This window comes from Anolis carolinensis, chromosome 3 (genome assembly GCF_035594765.1).
Source record: "Anolis carolinensis isolate JA03-04 chromosome 3, rAnoCar3.1.pri, whole genome shotgun sequence".
NCBI classification, from domain to species: domain Eukaryota; kingdom Metazoa; phylum Chordata; class Lepidosauria; order Squamata; family Dactyloidae; genus Anolis; species Anolis carolinensis.
Window position 1 is genome coordinate 4453814 of NC_085843.1, and position 20271 is coordinate 4474084.

At 42.5% G+C, this 20271-nt stretch overlaps 1 protein-coding gene across 1 annotated transcript in view; it reads right to left on the reverse strand.

Annotated features, from left to right (window-relative positions):
* Positions 1 to 13311, reverse strand: part of arap1 (ArfGAP with RhoGAP domain, ankyrin repeat and PH domain 1) — a 179094-nt gene extending 165783 nt beyond the window's left edge. Inside the window, exon 1 of the mRNA XM_062977050.1 lies at positions 13118 to 13311. The gene's annotated coding sequence lies outside the window, so the exon portion shown is untranslated. The remainder of the gene's footprint in view (positions 1 to 13117) is intronic.
* Positions 13312 to 20271: the final 6960 nt, after the last annotated feature.

Below are 20271 nucleotides of genomic sequence, written 5' to 3' on the forward strand. Positions count from 1 at the left end.
GATTGACAGAAGCTGGGGCTAATAGTGGGAGCTCACCCCATTCAAACTACTAGCCTTGGTCAGCAAGTTCAGCAGCTCAAAGGTTTAGCCACTGCATAACAGGGAGCTCCACTAGAAGGCTTACAAATCGGTTTTTGGTCAACTTTAGATTCAGTTTGGTTCTTTGGGGTGCTGATTCAGAGAACTGCATTGGATAGACCACATTAGCTCTAGTTTCTGATACAGGACATAGGCCATCAGTATTCGCCATCTGCTTGCCCACAGAAAACCATATTTAATAATCTAGAGTTGATGTGGTCCATCCAATGCAATTTTCTGAATCAGCACCCCCAAATAACCCCAGGAACGGGCCTCAAACAAAGATACCAAGGCACCCCTGCTTCCAGGCACCACATGGAATGGTTCTGCTCCGAGGGAGGATGGAGGAGGAGAAGCAGCAGCCAGGAGGCTTGTTGTTGTGACTATAAGAGGGTTTTGCAGGACCAGTCGCTCTTGTTGCAATGGTGTGGTAACCATGAGGCCGTGGACCATATTTTATTCTTTTATTCTTTTAGGCTTGTTCTTCCTGAGACTGTGGTGGAGGTCCTTGGGGCTGTGAGGGCAACCACGTCGGCTCTGGACCCTTGCCCGTCTTGGCTAATTAAATCGGCCAGGGAGGGGCTGGTGGATTGGTTTGTGTTGATCATTAATGCATCGTTGGAGCAGGGGGTTTTCCATCTTATTTGAAACAAGCTGTGGTTCGTCCACTCCTTAAAAAGGTTTCCCTTGACTCCACGGTGCTGAACAATTTCAGACCAATCTCCAACCTCCCTTTCTTGGGTAAGGTGCTGGAGCGGGTGGTTGCCTCCCAGCTCCAGGGCTTTCTAGATGACATCAACTACCTAGATCAGTCACAGTCTGGTTTCAGGCCTGGTCACGGCACCGAGACAGCCTTGGTGGCCTTGGTGGATGACCTCCGTAGAGAGCTGGACGGGGGGAGTGTGACCCTGTTGGTTCTCTTGGACATCTCAGCGGCTTTCGAGACCATCCATCATGGTATCCTTCTGGGACGACTCTCTGGGATGGGTCTCGGGGGCACGGTTTTGTCGTGGCTCCGGTCCTTCCTGGAGGGTCGATCCCAGATGGTGAAGCTGGGAGACGCCTGCTCGGACCCCTGGCCTTTGAGCTGTGGGGTCCCGCAAGGCTCTACTCTGTCTCCCATGCTCTTTAACATCTACATGAAACCGCTGGGAGAGGTCATCCGGAGTTTTGGAGTTGGGTGCCACCTCTATGCAGATGACGCACAACTCTACTACTCCTTTCCACCTAATTCCAAGGAGGCCTCTCGGGTGCTGGACGAGTGCCTGGCCGCTGAGTCCATCTGGATGAGGAGGAACAAGCTGAAGATCAATCCCGACAAGACAGAGGTCCTCCTGGTCGATCGTAAACCTGAATAGGGTGTAGGGTGGCAACCTGTGCTGGACGGGGTTCCACTCCCCCTGAAGCCACAGGTCCGCAGTCTGGGAGTCCTCTTGGATTCATCGCTTACGCTTGAGGCTCAGGCGTCCTAGGCGGTGTCTGGGAGGGCCTTTGCACAATTGAGACTCGTGCGCCAACTGCGACCGTACCTCGCGAAGGCTGATCTGGCCGGGGTGGTCCATGCCTTGGTCACCTCCAGACTGGACTACTGTAATGCGCTCTACATGGGGCTGCCCTTGAAAACGGCTCGGAAGTTCCAGCTGGTCCAACGAGCGGCAGCCAGGATGTTAACTGGGGCCCCTTCCAGAGAGAGGTCAACCCTCCTGTTCAAGGAGCTCCACTGGCTGCCATTTATTTTCCGAGCCCAATTCAAGGTGCAGGTGCTTACCTACAAAGCCCTGAACGGTTTGGGACCATCCTACCTCCGTGACCGCATCTCCGTCCACGAACCCACGCGTTCACTTGGGTCATCTGGAGAGGCCCTGCTCGTGATCCCGCCTGCGTCGCAAGCGCGGTTGGTGGGGACACGAGACAGGGCCTTCTCTGTGGTGGCCCCCCGACTCTGGAACACCCTCCCCAAGGATCTCAGACAGGCCCCGACATTGGCAGTCTTCAGAAAGAACTTGAAGACCTGGCTGTTCCAATGTGCCTTCCCAGATTAATAGGAAATCTCCAATTCCAAGTCCCATAAGCACTTTATTAGAACCAAGATCGTATATCACACTCTGCACTTGCCCTAGAAGCCTTATATATCACCTGTCACATCAGCACTTTTAATCTTGTACCCATTACTCTGGCCCGGCCCAGTTTTATTGTGTTTTAGCGTATAGTTTATTGCTTGCTGTTTATACTGTTTTAATTGTTTTTAATTTGCCTTTTGTTTTGTATTGTTATATTGTGTGTTGAGGCCTTGGCCTTTGTAAGCTGCATTGAGTCCTTCGGGAGATGCTAGCGGGATACAAATAAAGTTTAATAATAATAATAATAATAATAATTTTAGTTCTTAGGAACCACGGGTGGTGCATGGATCACAGGTTGGGAGCCACTGCTTTAGCTGGAGATGCTGAATTGAGCAGAATGTGGGTGGACTAGATGGCCTCTGGGTGCCCCTCCCAACTCTTGTTTCGCCCTCCATACAAGGGCCATGGCTATTCTTCCATTCTAAATAGACCCATTTTGGCACTAATGGGGCGAAACCCAAAAGCCCAAAACATTTTCCTTTTCTCCTCTGAATTTAATGAAAACTCTTTTCCCATCTGCGTGAATCCGCGGTCAAACCCCTTTTTGCAAAAACGCATTCCTGCCCAGGATTAAGCAACTCGCATTAGCACCTTTTGTAAGAGCCTTAAGTCGAGAGATTGACGCAAGAGTTCCAAAGAAGCCAGAAAAGGTAGCTCAAAGCAAATGTTTTTTAAAAATCAATCAGTAATAAAGTCATGGCCAGGGAAGAAAAGGATAATCATTGGCAATCTTGGCAATCAAATGCAGGATTGCCTTCATACACAGCTAGATAGATATAGATAGATATAGATAGATAGATAGATAGATAGATAGATAGATAGATAGATAGATAGATAGATAGATAGACAGACAGACAGACAGACAGACAGACAGACAGATAGATCAGGGTCCTCAAACTTTTTAAGTGGAGGGCCGATTCACAGTCCCTCAGACTGTTGGGGGGCCGGACTAGGATGAAATAGTCCAAAATTAGGATTGTTGTTGTTGTGTGCCTTCAAGTCATTTCTGACTTAGGTCAACCCTAAGTCTAAAGTTTAGGACAGAGGCCAGGTCAATGACCTTGGGGGGCCGCATCCAGCCCATGCACCTTAGTTTGGGGATCCCTGATCTAAATGATCTCATAAGACCATAGGTAAGCAAAGAGACCTTCAAAGACCATCTAGATGGTCTCGTAAGACCATAGGTAAGGAAAGTGACCTCCAAAAGCCATCTAGATGGTCTCATAAGACGAAAGATAAGGAAAGGGATCCTCAAAGACCATCTAGATGGTCTCATAGGACCATAGGTAATAAAAGTGACCTCCAAAAGCCATCTAGATGGTCTCATAAGATGAAAGATAAGGAAAGGGATCCTCAAAGACCATCTAGATGGTCTCATAGGACCATAGGTAACAAAAGTGACCTCCAAAAGCCATCTAGATGGTCTCATAAGACGAAAGATAAGGAAAGGGATCCTCAAAGACCATCTAGATGGTCTCATAGGACCATAGGTAATAAAAGTAACCTCCAAAAGCCATCTAGATAGTCTCATAACACCATAGATAAGGAAAGGGATCCTCAAAGACCATCTAGATGGTCTCATAAGACCATAGGTAATAAAAGTGACCTCCAAAAGCCATCTAGATGGTCTCATGGCACCATAGATAAGGAAAGGGATCCTCAAAGACCATCTAGATGGTTTCATAAGACCATAGGTAAGGAAAGGGGCCCCAAAGTCCATCAAGACGATCTCATAAAACCATAGATAAGGAAATGGACCCTCAAAGGCCATCTAGATGGTCTCATATGACCATAAGTAACAAAAGTGACCTCCAAAAGCCATCTAGATGGTCTCATACGGCCGTAGCTAAGCAAACAGACCTCCAAAGACCATCTAGACGATCTCATAAGGCTATAGGTAAGCAAAGAGACCTCCAAAGACCAGGTAGACGTAGGTCAACCCTAAGTCTAAAGTTAAGGACAGGGGCCAGGTAAAAGACCTTGGAGGGCCACATCTGGCCCCTGGGCCTTAGTTTGGGGACCCCTGAGAGAGAGAGAGAGAGAGAGAGAGAGAGATAGATCCAGGATTGCTTTCATTGATTAAAAAGATACCATGAGAAGGACAGGAAAATATAAGGATGGATAGAGACAGAGAGAGATAAACGTATGCGAAGGAGAGAGAAAAATAGATGGAGAGAGAGAGAGCGATGGAATTGAACCAAACTTGGCACACAGAACTCCCATGACCAACAGGAAATACTGGAAGGGTTTGGTGGGCACTGACCTTGAGTTTTGGAGTTGTAGTTCACCTACACACAGAGAGCACTGTGGACTCAAACAATGATGGATCTGGACCCAAATGTAAACACTGGTGGAGTTCCGGGGGGAAAGACCTTGACATTTGGGAGTTGTAGTTGCTGGGATTTATGGTTCACCTACACTCAAAGAGCCCCTTGAACCTCACCAATGATAGAATTGGGCCAAACTTCCCACACAGAACCCCCAGGACCAACAGAAAATACTAGAGGGATTTTTTGTGTTCCTAAGACAGTCAGAAATATGTGTTTTCTGATGGTCTTTGGAGACCCCTCTGAAACCCACCTCGCGACCCCCTCCCCAGAGGTCTTGACCCGCAGGTTGAGGGAAACTGGATTAGATGAAGCAGTGGGAGACGTCTAGTTTCCACAGTTTCCACCTGCAATCCAGGTCAAATCCTGCCTTCCCACCCCGTGAATTAGTCTTTGCCTTCCAGCTGTGGGTAGACCAACTTGGGTCACTTCCACTATGTCATCTATTGCTGCTATAGCAATGTAAATTGGTAGAAAGGTAAGCAATGATAGTCTGAATAATCAAAATTTGTGCTTGCAGATCTGAAGGGGCTCTAATTTTTACTTCTCATAGACTTGGTAGGGGGATTAGGTTAACCAGACACAGACAGACAGACAGACAGACAGGTAGATCCCATGAAAAGGAAAGAAAGATGCATGGATGTATAGATGGAGACAGATAGCTAGACAGGACCCATAGAAAGGAAAGAAAGACAAAAGCCTTGCAAACAATCTCACAAGAAAAGCACTTCTGAGAGTTTGGTGGAGGCATGGACCGGAACATGGGCATGAGGCTCTGCTCTGGATTTCGCCACAGGAAGCTTTCCGGGAGACAACGAAAGAACACCCAAGAGCGGATAAGATGCAAGGACAAGATACAAGTTCACAGATAACCAACCCATGATGAAAACAAGAGAGGGATTGACGGAAGAAGGGTTCAAGATTGGATGGCTCGCTTATGGCCAATGGCATTTCAGTTAACCAGTTATGCTGTTCCTTAAAGGCGGAAGCAGCCCTAAAAATACACACAATCCGTTTGCACATGTGTTGTATCCCAGAGCTGGAACCCCTCTGACCTTAAAACGCCCCACCAGTTGAGTATTATCAGCAAGCAGTTTATTGAAGAATCTATAAAAGCCAAGCAATAACAAATGATATAAAAGTATAGTCCGAAAAGATAACTATTAGTCTATAACTTCTAAGGTACAAGGATAAAACACAAGGTACAAGTGGGTTGTTGTGCATTTTCCAGGCTGTCTGGCCATGTTCCAGAAGCATTCTCTCCTGATGTTTTGCCCACATCTATGGCAGGCATCCTCAGAGGTTGTAAGGTACAACCTCTGGGCAAAACGTCAGGAGAGAATGCTTCTGGAACATGGCCGGACAGCCTGGAACATTTATTTATTTACAGTATTTATATTCCGCCCTTCTCACCCCGAAGGGGACTCAGGGCGGATCACATTACACATATAAGGCACAGACATTCAGTGCCTTTAACATAGAACAAAGACAAGACAAACATAGGCTCCGAGCTGGCCTCAAACTCATTACCTCTTGGTCAGAGTGATTTGTTGCAGCTGGCTGCAGCTGGCTGCTCACCAGCCTGTGCCACAGCCCGGGCCGGAAAATGCACAACAACCCAGTTATTCCGGCCATGAAAGCCATCAACAACAGAAGGTACAAGGTTGCAAAATCCAGAAGCACAAGGCAGCGTAAAATCCCAATATTCAAAACATGAATTTAGCAAAACTGGAACCATGGAACTAGAAAACCACTTGGAATCACAGGACAGGAACTTGGCAAGACAGGAACCATGAAACTAGAAATCCACTTGGAATCACAGAGCAGGAACTTGGCAAGACTGGCATGAATAATCAACATTGACTACACTGAGGCAAAAAGCTTTTCCTTTTCACTTTTAAAGCCTTTCCTGTCTCTTGCAGTAAGAAGAACATGTTGGAGTATGGTTGTATTTGTATGGAATGTAAATCAAGTGTTTACTGCTGATGAGCAAGAGTGTGTATTTTTCAGTAATGAAATAGTTAACAGCAGGCTAGTTTTGACTGACAGCCTGTTGTGATTGCTATGACCTATCAGGCTTGATTTCCTGCCTTTGAGGGTTGGAACTTCCTCCGGACTGAGGAATGTTGTTTATCTTATCTGTGGTGTTCGGCTTGAGCATTCTCTGAAGATGGACTATGACTGCTATGCTCTGAAGCCGAGAAATGCAAACTGTAAATAGACATGTAAATAAAGTTAATCAGCAGTTGGACTTTGTCTGCTGGAGTGTTTGTTTGACCAGTGCTGTTTCTCAGCATGGGAATACAGTCTGGAGAAGGAGGTGAGACGAGGATGATGATTTTTGCACACCATTATCCCGTCAGAACACATTCCATTTCACTTTCCCACCAGATAACGATTTCCCTTCCCTCTTTTCCCCCGAAGACAGGCTGATCTTCGAAAGACATATGAACTCTCTCTTTGTTTACAAAAGTCTTGTTGTCTATCTTCAAGCTCATTAACTTCTACATCTGCATCTGACAAATCTTCCTCAAAAAAACAATTTTCAGAGAAAACCTGCGGAAGGCCTCTCTCAGGAATGTGGCCTTGAACATCCTCCTTATGTTCTGCAGAAACCTCAGGCTTGAAGTCAGGCCTGTCAATAAACCCATAATCCCCATTGTGATCAAACACAGGCCTAGAAACCTCATTGACATCAGACACATCAGACACTATCACAGGCTGGACTACAACAACGTCTCCATTGGTTTTGAAATACCAAATACATGCAAATTGATACCAAAGTATTAAAGAACCTAATGAGTTTGGAAAACATGGAGGAGGAGGAGGAGGAGGAGGAGGAGGAAAAGGATTTGAGCTAAGACAGGTCACACTCTCTCAGCCTCAGAGTGTGGCCATGGCAGATATAAAAATAAACTAAAATATAATATAATAATAATGAAATAATAAAATAAAATAATTTAATTAATTACAGTAGAGTCTCACATATCCAACTTTCGCTTATCCAACATTCTGTATTATCCAACGCAGTCTGCCTTTTAGTAGTCAATGTTTTTCTAGTCAATGTTTTCAATACATTGCAATGTTTTGGTGCTAAAGTCATAAATACAGTAATTACTACATAACATTATTGTATATTGAACTGCTTTTTCTATCATTTTGTTGTAAAACATGACATTTTGGTTCTTAATTTGTAAAATCATAACCTAATTTGATGTTTAATAGGCTTTTCCTTAGTCCATCCTTATTATCCAACATTTTCGCTTATCCAACGTTCTGCCGGCCTGTTTATGTTGGATAAGTGAGACTCTACTGTAATCAATAAAATAGCAAAATAATAAAATAATAATACAATAAAATGAAATAATGAAACACTGCGATAAAATAATATACAGTAGAGTCTCGCTTATCCAACGTAAACGGGCCAGCAGAATGTTGGATAAGTGAATATGTTGGATAATAAGGAGAGATTATGGAAAAGCCTATTAAACATCAAATTAGGTTATGATTTGACAAATTAAGCACCAAAACATCATGTTATACAACAAATTTGACAGAAAAAGTAGTTCATTACACATTAATGCTATGTGGTAATTACTGTATTTACGAATTTAGCACCAAAATATCATGATATATTGAAAACATTGACTACAAAAATGTGTTGGATAATCCAGAACGTTGGATAAGTGAGTGTTGGATAAGTGAGACTCTACTGTATAATTTAATAGCTTAAGTAATAAAATAACAAAATAATAAAATAAAATAAAATAGCAAAATAGAATAATAATACAATAAAATATAATAATATAATGAAATAATGAAAACATAATATATAAATACACAGAATAATAAAATAATATAATAAAATATTGTAATAAATTAATATAATGAAATAATATAATACACTAAAATAATAATACAACAAAATAAAATATAATAATATAATGAAATACTACAATATACAAAAACATACATAGAATAATAAAATAATAAAATAAATTAACAAAATAACATAAATTATGCAAAGTAAACTACTATACAAAATAAATAAAATTAAATAAAAATATAAAACAAATTGAAAGACTTTGCAGGGCTGCCTCTTCCCAATACACTTGCCTTTGCAAAATATAAAATAAAACAAAAATAAATCTAAAAGCTCCCTTGTTCCCAAATGCCTCCCTAAAAGGCCATGGGGGTACATAGAGGGCATCTAGACCATCTTTAGGGCTTTCTTTGGCCGTTTTAGTCCCCGGGGAGACCTTATTTTAAGAACAAGAAGTGACCTAACTTCCTGCTCGCTTCCTTTTGCAAAAAACAGTTTCGCTGGGACTTAAATTAGCCCAAAAACCGCTCCAAAAATGTGGTAAGAACGCCCTCCAAGAGGGCTCCACATTAGTATTACTATTTACTTTCTTTTTATTATTTTAATAGCAGCCTTGAGTCACATCCTGAAAGGGCTATAAATGGACAGGACAACTACAACAACAACCACAGCAAATAATTCCCCTTTTCTAACAATATTAACGTAAATAACAAACTCTAGCAGATATGAATAGCTTACTATATTCCTGAATGGGGATGGGATAGATGGCCTTTGGGGGTCCCTTTATCAGAGACCCATGACTTTCTATATTCCTGAATGGGGATGAGATAGATGACCTCTGGGGACCCCTTCCCTGGAACCAAACTCTTATCAGAAACCCATGGTTTCCTATATTCCTGAATGGGGATGGGATAGATGGCCTTTGGGGGTCCTTTTACTGGAACCAAAACCTCTCAGAGACAAATGGCGTGCTATTTTCCTGAATGGGGGTGGGATAGATGGCCTTTGGGGAAACTTTCCTGGAACCAAACTCTACCAGATACTCATGGCTTACTATATTCCTGAATGGGGATGGAATATATGGCCTTGGGGTTCCCTTTATCAGATACCAATGGCTTACTATATTCCTGAATGGAGATGGGATAGATGGCCTTTGGAGGTCCCTTTACTACAGACCCATAGCTTGCTATATTCCTGAATGAGGACAGGATAGATGGCCTTTGGGGGTCCCCTTTCTGGAACCAAACTTATCAGATATCCATGACATATTATATTCCTGAATGGGGACAGGATAGATGGCCTTTGGGGGTCCCTTTATTAGATACCAATGGCTTACTATATTCCTGAATGGGGATGGGATAGATGGTCTTTGGGGGTCCCTTTCCTGGAACCAAACTCTATCCAATGACCATGGCTTGCTAGATTCCTGAATGAGGATGGGATAGATGGCCTTTGGGGGTCCCTTTTTTAGATACCAATGGCTTGCTATATTCCTGAATGGGGATGGGATAGATGGCCTTTGGAGGGCCTTTTCCTGGAACCAAACTCTATCAGAGATCCACAGCTTGCTATATTCCTGAATGGTGATGGGATAGATGGCCTTTGGGGGTCCCTTTTCTGCATCAAACTCTATCCGATGACCATGGCTTGCTAGATTCCTGAATGAGGATAGGACAGATGGCCTTTGGGTGCCCCTTTCCTGGAACCAAACTCTATCAGATATCCATGGCATATTATATTCCTGGATGGGGACGGGATAGATGGGCTTTGGGGGTCCCTTTATCAGATACCAATTGCTTACTATATTCCTGGATGGGGACGGGATAGATAGCATTTGGAGGTCCCTTTCCTGCAACCAAACTCTATCAGAAACTCATAGCTTGCTATATTCCTGAATGGGGATGGGATAGATGGCCTTTGGGGGTCCCTTTTCTGCATCAAACTCTATCCGATGACCATGGCTTGCTAGATTACTGAATGAGGATAGGACAGATGGCCTTTCGGTGCTCCTTTCCTGGAACCAAACTCTAACAGATATCCATGGCATATTATATTCCTGGATGGGGATGGGATAGATGGCCTTTGGGGGTCCCTTTATTAGATACCAATGGCTTACTATATTCCTGAATGGGGATGGGATAGATGGCCTTAGGAGGTCCCTTTCCTGAATCAAACTCTATACGATGACCATGGCTTGCTAGATTCCTTAATGATAGGATAGATGGCTTTTAGGGGTCCCTTTACTGGAACCAAACTCTATCAGAGATCCATAGCTTACTATACTCCTGAATGGGGATGTGATAGATGGCCTTTGGGGTTCCCTTTATCAGATACTAATGCTTACTATATCCCTGAATGGAGATGGGATAGATGACTTTGGAGGTCCCTTTACTAGAGACCCATAGCTTGCTATATTCCTGAATGAGGATGGGATAGATGGCCTTTGGGGTCCCTTTATCAGAGACCCATGGCTTCCTATATCCCTGAATGGGGATGGGATATATGGCCTTTGGAGGTCCCTTTACTAGAGACCCATAGCTTGCTATATTCCTGAATGGAGATGGGATAGATGGCCTTTGGGGGTCCCTTTACTAGAGACCCATAGCTTGCTATATTCCTGAATGAGGACAGGATAAATGGCCTTTGGGTGCCCCCTTCCTGGAACCAAACTCTATCAGATATCCATGGCATATTATATTCCAGAATGGGGACAGGACAGATGGTCTTTGGGGGTCCCTTTATTAGATACCAATGGCTTACTATATTCCTGGATGGGGACAGGATAGATGTCCTTTGAGGGTCCCTTTACCAGAGACCCAAGACTTGCTATATCCCTGAATGGGGACGGGATAGATGGCCTTTGGGGTCCCTTTATTAGATACCCATGGTTTGCTATATTCCTGAATGGGGATGGGATAGATGGCCTTTGGGGTCCCTTTACTAGAGACCCATGGCTTGCTATATTCCTGAATGGGGATGGGATAGATGGCCTTTGGGGTCCCTTTATTAGATACCCATGGCTTGCTATATTCCTGAATGGGGATGGGATAGATGGCCTTTGGGGTCCCTTTATTAGAGACCCATGGCTTGCTATATTCCTGAATGGGGATGGGATAGATGGCCTTTGGGGTCCCTTTATTAGATACCCATGGCTTGCTATATTCCTGAATGGGGATGGGATAGATGGCCTTTGGGGTCCCTTTATTAGATACCCATGGCTTGCTATATTCCTGAATGGGGATGGGATAGATGGCCTTTGGGGTCCCTTTACTAGAGACCCATGGCTTGCTATATTCCTGAATGGGGATGGGATAGATGGCCTTTGGGGTCCCTTTATTAGATACCCATGATTTGCTATATTCCTGAATGGGGATGGGATAGATGGCCTTTGGGGTCCCTTTATTAGATACCCATGGCTTGCTATATTCCTGAATGGGGATGGGATAGATGGCCTTTGGGGTCCCTTTATTAGATACCCATGGCTTGCTATATTCCTGAATGGGGATGGGATAGATGGCCTTTGGGGTCCCTTTATTAGATACCCATGATTTGCTATATTCCTGAATGGGGATGGGATAGATGGCCTTTGGGGTCCCTTTATTAGAGACCCATGGCTTGCTATATTCCTGAATGGGGATGGGATAGATGGCCTTTGGGGTCCCTTTATTAGATACCCATGGCTTGCTATATTCCTGAATGGGGATGGGATAGATGGCCTTTGGGGTCCCTTTATTAGATACCCATGATTTGCTATATTCCTGAATGGGGATGGGATAGATGGCCTTTGGGGTCCCTTTATTAGAGACCCATGGCTTGCTATATTCCTGAATGGGGATGGGATAGATGGCCTTTGGGGTCCCTTTATTAGATACCCATGGCTTGCTATATTCCTGAATGGGGATGGGATAGATGGCCTTTGGGGTCCCTTTATTAGATACCCATGGCTTGCTATATTCCTGAATGGGGATGGGATAGATGGCCTTTGGGGTCCCTTTATTAGATACCCATGGCTTGCTATATTCCTGAATGGGGATGGGATAGATGGCCTTTGGGGTCCCTTTATTAGAGACCCATGGCTTGCTATATTCCTGAATGGGGATGGGATAGATGGCCTTTGGGGTCCCTTTATTAGAGACCCATGGCTTGCTATATTCCTGAATGGGGATGGGATAGATGGCCTTTGGGGTCCCTTTACTAGAGACCCATGGCTTGCTATATTCCTGAATGGGGATGGGATAGATGGCCTTTGGGGTCCCTTTATCAGAGACCCATGGCTTCCTATATCCCTGAATGGGGATGGGATATATGGCCTTTGGAGGTCCCTTTACTAGAGACCCATAGCTTGCTATATTCCTGAATGAGGACAGGATAAATGGCCTTTGGGTGCCCCCTTCCTGGAACCAAACTCTATCAGATATCCATGGCATATTATATTCCAGAATGGGGACAGGACAGATGGTCTTTGGGGGTCCCTTTATTAGATACCAATGGCTTACTATATTCCTGGATGGGGACAGGATAGATGTCCTTTGAGGGTCCCTTTACCAGAGACCCAAGACTTGCTATATCCCTGAATGGGGACGGGATAGATGGTCTTTGGGGTTCCCCTTTCCTGGAACCAAGCCCTATGAACCCTGAAGACCTGCAATACACTTGTAAGCTTCAGGGATCTTCCTAAATCCTACCCAGCCCACTTCCTGCATTTTTCAAACCCGAAACAGCAATTAAAGGCATTTAAAAATCCCAAAAAATACGGGCAATGCACCAACCTGGCTGTCTTTGGCTGTCTTTTTCCGCAGCTTTTGGACTGGACTCCCAACCTGGACTCCCTGCTCGCCTTTGGCCGAAAACTTCCGCCCTGGCCTTTGGGGGATTTCTGCTTGCAAGGCCTTTCCTTTTGCCGAAAACCGCAGATGAGGAACTGGACTGAAAGCAGAGAGAAGCAAAGGAAGGGTGTTAACAAAGTCACGCTGGCTGCGGAGAAGCAAAATAGACGCTGTGACAAATGGGGAAAGAAGAAGGCCTTTGCCCTCCAAGGAAGGTCTTGGGACAGAGAAGCAATTCCAGAATGATTGACCAAGGCGATGGGAGCCTGGGAGTTGTAGTTTTTCAGGCTCTTCAGCCTCCTCTGCTGAGCAATCCCCAACATAAATTATTATTTTTATTACTTTATTGTATGACACAGCAAACAAGATAGACATGCTGGATTTCGTATCACAAAATCACAAGTCAAACACTTCCCAAGTGTCTAGGACTGTGTGATGTATTTTCGGATGATGCGTGCAGATCCCAGCAGGGTGGCCTTTTGCAGTTGGCAGATCGTGATTTTGTCAATGTCTATTGTTTCCAAATGCCGGCTGAGATCTTTTGGCACGGCACCCAGTGTGCCCATCACCACCGGGACCACCTGCACTGGTTTCTGCCAGAGTCTTTGAAGTTCAGTCTTGAGGTCCTGACAGCGGCTGAGTTTTTCCTGTTGTTTTTCGTCAATGCAACTGTCACCTGGGATGGCGACATCAATGATCCAAACCTTTTTCTTTTCCACAACTGTGATGTCTGGTGTGTTGTGTTCCAGAACTTTGTCAGTCTGGATTCGGAAGTCCCACAGTATCTTTGCGTGCTCATTTTCCAATACTTTTGCAGGTTTGTGATCCCACCAGTTCTTTACTGCTGGGAGGTGGTACTTGAGGCATAAGTTCCAATGAATCATTTGGGCCACAGAGTTGTGCCTCTGTTTGTAGTCTGTCTGTGCGATTTTCTTACAGCAGCTGAGGATATGATCCATGGTTTCGTTGGTTTCCTTGCATAGTCTGCATTTTGGGTCATCAGCTGATTATTATTATTATTATTATTATTATTATTATTATTATTATTATTATTATATTTTACATGTGCATAACATCACAGTATACATGCACATTAGGCCGAAGTGTCTGGGATTCATCTCTGAATATCAGGCTCTTCCAAGGGTCTGGGATAATAGTGGTATTTTTGCAGAGTGTGCGCAGTTCCGAGAAGTGCTGCCTTTCTTTTGCAGCATGTGGATTGATATTCTATCCAAACGAAGGATTTTAAGTGCTTCAAACTATAGGAAATAATCCACTTTAACTGCCATGGTGCAATGCTCTATAACAGGGGTCCCCAAACTAAGGCCCGGGGGCCGGATGCGGCCCTCCAAGGTCATTTACCTGGCCCCCGCCCTCATTTATAATATAATATTTTTATATCAGTTTTAATAATATAATATATTATATATACATATGATAATATTATCGTTATACAATGTAATACTAATAATAATACCATATAATAATATTAATTACATGTTATATATTACATATAATATTACAGTATAGTGGTATAGTTCAATATAGTAATATATAATGCTAATATTGTGCTATGCTAATAATATAATATATTATATGTACATACATCTGCTCTGAGTTCCCTTCGGGGTGAGAAGGGTGGGATATAAATGTAGTAAATAAATGTAGTAAATGAATAAATAAATAATTTTAGACTTAGGCTCGCCCACTTGACTTGAAGGCACACAACAACAACAACAACAACAACAACAACAACAATCCTAATTAACTTGACTATCTCATTGGCCTGATAGGTTTATGTTGGTTAAAATTGTTTTCATTTTAAAATATTTTATTGTTCTTTCATTGTTGTTGTTTTGCACTACAAATAAGACATGTGCAGTGTGCATAGGGATTTGTTCGTATTTCTTTTTCAAATGATAATTTGGCCCTTTAACAGTCTGAAGGATTGTGGACCGGCCCCCTGCTTAAAAAGTTTGAGGACCCCTGCTCTATAACCTTGCGAGTTGCAGTTTCACACGGACTTCATTTTGGTTGTTGTATGTCTTTCGGGCTGTGTGGCCATGTTCCAGAAGGACTTCATTTTTCTCTGCTAACAAACTGCAAAATCCCAGTATGCCATGGCAGTTAAAGTAGTGCCAGGCTGCATCAATTCTGGAAAACCAGCATATCTATCTTGCTTGCTGTGTCATACAACGTCGTTGTGTCAATAATAGTAATTACAGTAGAGTCTCACTTATCCAACATAAACGGGCCGGCAGAACGTTGGATAAGCGAATATGTTGGATAATAAGGAGGGATGAAGGAGAAGTCTATTAAACATCAAATTAGGTTATGATTTTACAAATTAAGCACCAAAACATCATGTTAAACAACAAATTTGACCAAAAAAAGTAGTTCAATATGCAGTAATGCTACTTAGCAGTTACTGTATTTATGAATTTAGCACCAAAATATCACGATGTATTGAAAACATTGACTACAAAAATGCGTTGGATAATCCAGAACGTTGGATAAGCGAGTGTTGGATAAGTGAGACTCTACTGTATAATAATAATATTCCAGACCCTTGGAAGAGCCTGATATTCAGAGACGAATCCCAGACACTTGGACCTAATGTGCATGTATACTGTGATGTTATGTACATGTAAAATATAATAATAATAATAATAATAATAATAATAATAATAATAATAATAATAATAATATATCCCAGGCCCTTGGGAAGAGACTGTTATTCAGAAGCGAACCCCAGACACTTGGACTTCATGTGCTTTGTGGTTATAACAAGTACATATGTTTATTATCCACCTGTCCTTGCTAACCCCTGCCTTGAAGTTTGCAAGAAGGGTTCCCTTCTCTTCTCCCTTCTCATCTACACTGCAGAACGAATGCAGCTTGACACCACTTTTAAGTGCCATGGATCAATGCTATAGAGCCCTGGGAGTTGTAGTTTGGGGAGGCAGAGACGGCTAAACTACAACAAGGATGCCACACTCTATAGAGCAGTGATGGCCAACCTATGACACGCATGTCAGCACTGACACGCCTAGCCATCTTTGCTGACACGCTGCCGCTTGCAGATTGATTGCATGACTATGTCTTTTGTGGCCAAATTTGGTGTGATTTGGTCCAGTGGTTTTGTTGTTTACTCCATGGGAATTATGCACATTACATATATATATATATAATAATATAATAATATAATAATATACTACAATAATAATAGAATGATTATATATATATGTGTGTGTGTGTGTATACACACACACACACACACATATATATAATCATTCTATTATTATTGTAGTATATTATTATATTATTACTATTATATTATTATTATATTATTCATTGCTCATGACTACATTGAAACTAGAATGGAGAGAAATCAGCATGGAAACTGCAAGGGGTACCATAGATTGTTGTACATGGAAATAATGGTAGTAAATAGTTTTTGATTTATTAAATACAGTTATATACAGTAGAGTCTCACTTATCCAATTTAAACGGGCCGGCAGAAGCTTGGATAAGCGAATATCGTGGATAATAAGGAGGGATTAAGGAAAAGCCTATTAAACATCAAATTAGGTTATGATTTTACAAATTAAGCACCAAAGCATCATGTTATACAACAAATTTGACAGAAAAAGTAGTTCAATATGCAGTAATGTTATGTTGTAATTACTGTATTTACGAATTTAGCACCAAAATACCACGATATATTGAAAACATTGACTACAAAAATGGCTTGGATAATCCAGAAGCTTGGATAAGCGAGTGTTGGATAAGTGAGACTCTACTGTATTATGGACCAAATCACACCGAATTTGGCCACAAAAGACATAGTCATCCAATCAATCTGCATGTGACAGCGTGTCAGCAAAATTGGCTAGGCGTGTCAGTGCTGACACGCGTGTCATAGGTTGGCCATCACTGTTCTAGACAGTGCAATGAATGCAGTTTGCCATGGTAGTTAAAGGCGAGGTCAAACTGCATTCATTGCACCGTCTAGATGCACTCTTGGGAACCCGACGCAGGAGCAAATGGGTGGCCCCAAAAGACAAAGGCATCCCAGTCCGGAGTGGGATCGGAAACAGAGGTCCCATTCAGACGCTGTCTGCGCTCGACTATTATCTCTGCAGCCACGGAGGCTGCAAAGCAAACGGGGGCAAACGGGAAACTGGAATTCCCAGCCGGGCCGAACAATGGGGCCTTCTCTGCCCTGCAGAAAACAACCCTGTTTTGGAGGGCAAAGCCTGGCCTTTCCCTCGAGGTCTTCGTTGCAAGAAACTCCAGAAAGTGGACAAGGAGGAGCAAGAAGAGGAGGAGGCTTGGTTCAAAGGCTTGCCTACAACATACATTATTAGTATTATTGCTATTGTTGTCGTCACCATCGTCGTCATCTCTCTCTATATAAACATAATACAACACTATGTAACATACCGGTAGTTTGTTCCTGGTTTGAAAGTATTATTTCCTGTTTAATTGCACAGTCCTTACTTTAAAAGTAGTTGTTCTACTCCAGAAACTTCGTTTTTGTGCCACAAACTATTCTGAATTGGTTGAGTCTCGATGGTGAGATACTGAATGATAGCAAAATGTGCTGCATGATGTCCCTTCCAGTTTAATACACTTTTAATAATAATAAATAATAAATAAAAATTCCATTGTTTTTATGATAGAACCAACTAGGAAATGACATTGAGAACCCAGGAACAAAAATCGTGTAACGTAATCTAAATATCTATGTTTATAGAACTCCGTAGAACCCCAAATGTCTATGTTTTTAGAACCTCATGGACCCCAAATTTCTATGTTTATAGAACTCCGTGGAACCCAAATTTTTACATTTATGGAACTCCATGAACCCCAAATGTCTGTTTATAGAACCCCAGAAACCCCAAATTTCTACATTTATTGAACTTCATGAACCCCAAATTTGTATGTTTATACAACTCCAAGGACCCCAAATTTCTACGTTTATAGAACTCCATGAACCCCAAATTTCTATGTTTATGGAACTCCATGAACCCCAAATTTCTATGTTTATAGAACTCCATGGACCCCAAATTTCTATGTTTATGGAACTCCATGAACCCCAAATGTCTATGTTTATAGAACTCCATGAACCCCTAATTTCTATGTTTATGGAACTCCATGAACCCCAAATTTATATATTTATACAACTCCATGGACCCCAAATTTCTATGTTTATGGAACTCCATGAACCCCAAATGTATAAGTTTATGGAACTTTATGAACCCCAAATTTATAAGTTTATGGAACTTCATGAACCCCAAATTTATATATTTATACAACTCCATGGACCCCAAATTTCTATGTTTATACAACTCAATGAACCCCAAATTTCTATGTTTATGGATCTTCATGAACCCCAAATTTCTATTTTTATGGAACTCCATGAACCCCAACTTTCTATGTTTATGGAACTCCATGAACCACAATTTTCTATGTTTATGGATCTTCATGAACCCCAAATTTCTATGTTTTTAGAACCCCATGAACCACAAATTTCTATGTTTATGGAACTCCATGGACCCCAAATTTCTATGTTTATGGAACTTCACGAACCCCAAATTTCTACGTTTAGGGAACTTCATGAACCCCAAATTTCTACATTTATACAAATCCATGGACCCCAAATTTGTACATCTATGGAACTCCATGGACCCCAAATTTCTATGTTTATGGAACTCCATGAACCCACAAATCTTATTTTATGGAGCTCCATGAACCCCCAAAATGCTACGGTACTCTATGGAGTGCCATTAATTCCCAAAATGCTATTATTATTATTATTATTATTATTATTATTATTATTATTATTATCATCATCATCATCATCATCATCATCGAGCTCCATGAATTCCAAAATCCTACTTTTATGGAGGCATTTTGCTTGTATTTTGTTGTCCGAAAACACCCCCAGAGCACTGCTCCCCGATCCTGCTTCTCTGGCCATTGCAATCTATATTTGAAAACATGTGAGAAGCAGATTGAGTTGGTAGGAAAAGTTCTGCCCTGCCGCCCATTACTATGACAACACCGAAAACGCTTATATAATCCTCCTCCTCCTCCCACAGCCACCCGAAATGCTCTTAATGAAAGGCAAGCAATGTCTCCTCTTTCTTTGGAGCAAAGCAGGCCTATTGCTCCTACAGCCTCACCATACTACAACTCCCAAGACTCTGTTGCACTCCAGGAGAAAGTCAGTCCAACCTAGAATAATACAATCAATTATATTGATTATTCAAGGTTGGATGAGCATCTATCCGGAGCGCTGGACTAGACTACCTTTGGGAAGCCCTTCCAACTCTAGCGGAATAAACTAGATGGCCATCTGTCGGGAGGGCTTGGATGGTGCCTTCCTGCCTTCCTTCCGGCCTTTAGAAGTCACTTTCAAAATAATTACAATTTAAAATACTTGAATCCTGCCCTATACAATGAAACCTCTGATGACTTAACAGCAAAATGCATTGTAGAACAAATGCACTTGGAACTGCCCTGGCTCAATGCTATGGAGCCCTGGGAGTTGTAGTTTCACAAAGTCCTTTAGCCTTCTCTGTCAAAAAGTGAGGGTGCCTTTCCAAACTAGAAATCCCAATTCACTACAACATAACTGCGGTGTCAAAACTGCATCAAATGCAGGATTGCCTTCATACACAGCTAGATAGATATAGATAGATATAGATAGATAGATAGATAGATAGATAGATAGATAGATAGATAGATAGATAGACAGACAGACAGACAGACAGACAGACAGACAGATAGATCAGGGTCCTCAAACTTTTTAAGTGGAGGGCCGATTCACAGTCCCTCAGACTGTTGGGGGGCCGGACTAGGATGAAATAGTCCAAAATTAGGATTGTTGTTGTTGTGTGCCTTCAAGTCATTTCTGACTTAGGTCAACCCTAAGTCTAAAGTTTAGGACAGAGGCCAGGTCAATGACCTTGGGGGGCCGCATCCAGCCCATGCACCTTAGTTTGGGGATCCCTGATCTAAATGATCTCATAAGACCATAGGTAAGCAAAGAGACCTTCAAAGACCATCTAGATGGTCTCGTAAGACCA